Raw genomic sequence first — 3,979 nt, 5'->3', positions numbered from 1 at the left:
ATTGTAGAAGGTTTTTCATATTCGCTGCTTAAGGATGTACATGACATGTTTTGTAACTTAAGGTTCAAGCCCATAACAAGTTCTACAAGTTTCATATATGAAGGGCTTACATCAATAGTGGTACAAGTCCATTACCTCCACTTTTCTGTCTATGATGCTTCTGAAATTAATGGTCGAAACAAACTGAAAGAAAGGTTCATCTCTAGCAAGAAGCCATATGCTTGAATATTTCTGGTATCTCAACTGCAGATTTTTCAGCACTCATTTAACTTAAGGATCCTGTATCTCAGAATGAACACAAATGGACTTGTACCACTATTGAAATAGGCCTTCATATAAGGCAAAAGTCTTTGTCAGTTTATCAGTATTGCTTCAGCACATCAAGTTCACTTGACTTTATGCCTGCCAGTTTGCTGGCCCTCGGTGTTGCCAGCGGGTCATTGGAAGTGCGCATATCTTTCTGTGAGAAGTTGGTATTACCCCCTCCTTAATCTCTCCTTTTACGGCCGTAGTGTTTATCGCCGTTTTTAGTCGGTGAGTAAGTACAAGATTAATATTGGTTTCCTTCCGCATGGCTAGGATGCCAATTACTGATACTCGGTTGCTGGTTACACTCCGCCTGCCTTTTATTGTACGCTCCATCATTCGAAGAATCGTTATCCTTCGCAAACTCGTTCATTCTGGGGTTGCTACTATTCGACTGTCGTGCTTTATCGTTGTTTTGATTGCACCCCACATTGCCATATTCGTTTTTACGTATATCTTCTTGGATTAAATCCAAAGAATCTAGTTTCGACATAAATTGTTCTATCTCCATGTCTGGGACATGCACGAGTTTTCTCGATGTCAGTGAGTAGTTTTCCTTTAAGAATTCTCAATACATCTCTTGCCAACATCGCTTCATCCCAATAGAGCGTCTTATTAAGATATTTCTGAAAATACTTTCTTAAATTCCCCTAGTGGGGGTTGAACAGTTCAGTGTTGTAGACCTGTTGTCTTCAACGTTCATGTACAGCTTGGGAGCAGAACCTTGGAAGAAATTTGTTTTCAAAATCAGAAAAAGACGCGCACTGTTCAGCCGATTCTAGCGTCCACAGCGCTGCATCTTCTGTTATAACGCATGTGACAAACTAAATCTTTTGCCTCTGTGTCAAAGCGAGAAGCAAAACGTTTTTAAACTTTTTATAATGACGACAGGATGCACAGCCTTTTTCTCATCATTGTATGACTGAAACTGTCTACGTTTTATCAACAATTCCTAAAGTTTTACTTGGGCAACGGTTGGTACGCCTGAATCCACGGTACCAACAATGCCCGTAAAAGTCGGTGGAGTCTGGCTTTGGCAACTCTCCAGACAAATTTCTCATCACGGCGCATATTAATTGGAAAGTTGCCTTATTACTCTCTTTACTGCAATGAATCGAGTTTCAGGTGTTGCTCTACAGCAACACGTTATGTGATGGGCACATCGACCAGCAACCGGCCCACGGCTTCAGAGGTACGCTCGTCGATGCGTTAATCCAAGTCTTATGTGGCGTCATCAACTGTTCAGCTGATAATCTTTACTTGCCCTTCGAGCACGTCATGGGCATTGTCAAGATTATTTACTCTGTCGTCAAGGTCATTGATTTTTCTTTAACATTTTTGTTTTGTTCTATAAGTTCCGAAACTTGTTGTTATATGACAAGACAGCCTTATTTCGTTCTTCTAAAAGGTCGTTAAATATTTGAACAAGAAAGGCATCACGCTCTTTCTCTCTTTTCTCCCTTGCCAGGGCTTCAGCTTTCTCTCTTTTCTCAAGGGCTTTGGCTAGTACCCTGTCCCTTTCCTCACGTTTGCTACGTTCTGATTGTAACACGTCTTTTACCTTACATAAAAGTGCTTGTTCGCGCTGTCTATCCTGAATATCTAATAGTGCTAACAACATTGCAAGAAAATTAGGCCTAGGACCTGCTGTTACTGATGCACCATCAGCTGATGCTGCGACATCAGTCATCGTTTCTGGCCTAATTTCATGAACATGTGTGCTTACTTGAGCTTGTTCAGTGTTTGCAGTAAAATCGTGAGATGTTGGTTCCTGTTCTGGTTCCTTTTGAGGAATTTGCGATTAGGTATTCTACGATGGGTCTGTTATTTGGAGCTTATGGACATTATCGTCCACTTCTGCATCAGATGAAGCCTCACTCTCAGTACTTTTCTCTCTACATGCCTTACTCATGCTTATTCAATGACAACGTTCACAAGACATGCACAAAAACACAAGAAATATAACAGACACTATAAGTGAAATTGTGTCACAATATACCAAAAGAGACACACATAAAAATTAGAAAATTTTTCCTAAATTCACTATCTTTTAGTTATGTAATACTATCCTTAACTAAAATTCTTCAAATTCACTCAAAACTTAACTCTGTAAATGAGTTGAGCTAGTACACCTATACAGAACTTTCTGCAACTGCAGTGCAAGTTTTATTTATACTGAATCATCAATTATCAAAAATACTGCAAAATTGTCTTGTGATCTATGCTCTGAAGTTAACTTTGTGCACTCTTGACTTTAAATTACATTACACTAATGTGGCAAACAAATTCGTATGAAATATGCACTGCACTGAACTGTCTATGTCAGACACCCAATTGAACACTGTCATTACTGATTTTAGTAAATGAATCGTTTTGACTTGACTGTAAAAATATGCAAATGCAAATTCATTAAAATATGTAGACATTTTAAAATGTATCACTATGCAGAGTGCCTCTCCTCCTGCTTTTCGTCTTTTCGTCCACCAGCCAGCAGCACTTGCAACTGTACTCCTACCTTTTGTAGTTTTTGGTTTATTGTTCTGGTTATTTTCCTCAAAGCTGCAGCCCAAGTATAGGTTAGTGCAGCCACTTCTGACACATGGGTAGGTTGCTTGTACGATTTTAATGGAAGTGGAATGTGAAACAGTTTATTTTACCCTTCTTTGCTTTAAGTACCTCCACAATTGAAATATTTATATAAATCGGTGGTTCATGCTCACATGTTGGGCACTATTTTAGTGGTTCTTTTTATGTATGTATTGTTGGTATTTGTTTGTTATGTAAAGTTGGAATGAGTTTGTGTTATTCTGCCTGTTTCACAATTGAAAAATTATTCATGTCATTAACTCTGTTATGGTACTTCTCTTGTTTGAGCGACATGCTGTTTTTATAGCAAAGACACCACCAACAAACAGTCTTCCAGATAGACAGCTTTATAAATAATAATTTGTTTTACTTTTGTGAAACTTCAGTGCTGAGGAGGTTCTGGCGATTTCCGTTAAGCATGGATAAAAAAAATTACTGATATCATGTTATATGAATATGGTTCAATATTAGAAAAACTGACTACAATTACCGTTTCATAAGAAGAACCTCTAATCAAGAGAAATCTCCAAGATTTACTTTTATGTTAATATTTGTCAAAATTAGCAAATATTAAAACAATTATTACGACTCTACCTCGTTATCATTTACAACAATGGTGTTGACCTCTGCACCAATGTTCCCCTACGAAATTTGCATAAATGATTTAAGTCACTCACTTTATGAGCATAGTATCTGTTACAGTAAGACATTAGTGACACTTTAAAGTAATATTTGATAACATTTAGTCTAAATATTACATGAAACTTACATGTTTTTGTGCCTCATCTCAAAATGGCTTCTTATGTCACCAAGAAACAAAAGGGAAGTCCGAGATCCATTATCAAAAGGAACAGAGATTACAATAACAATCACAGATCATTCAGTCTATTCGATTTTTCTGCGATAAAATTCTTTAATATTACGGTATTTTTTCACATTATGTGGCATACCGCCACATGGTTTCAGTGTAATAATGTAATGCGCAGTCTATGTTATCTAAGTTCTAGTCTATACAGGGCCAGTTGTAGAATCTCGGGATAAATCCAGGGCTAGCGGAACAGGCATGGTCTATGGAATCGACTAACCT

The sequence above is a fragment of the Schistocerca gregaria genome, chromosome 1 (genome assembly GCF_023897955.1).
Source record: "Schistocerca gregaria isolate iqSchGreg1 chromosome 1, iqSchGreg1.2, whole genome shotgun sequence".
Lineage (NCBI taxonomy): Eukaryota > Metazoa > Arthropoda > Insecta > Orthoptera > Acrididae > Schistocerca > Schistocerca gregaria.
The sequence above is the reverse complement of the archived record's forward strand: the minus strand, read 5'-3'. Positions refer to the sequence as shown.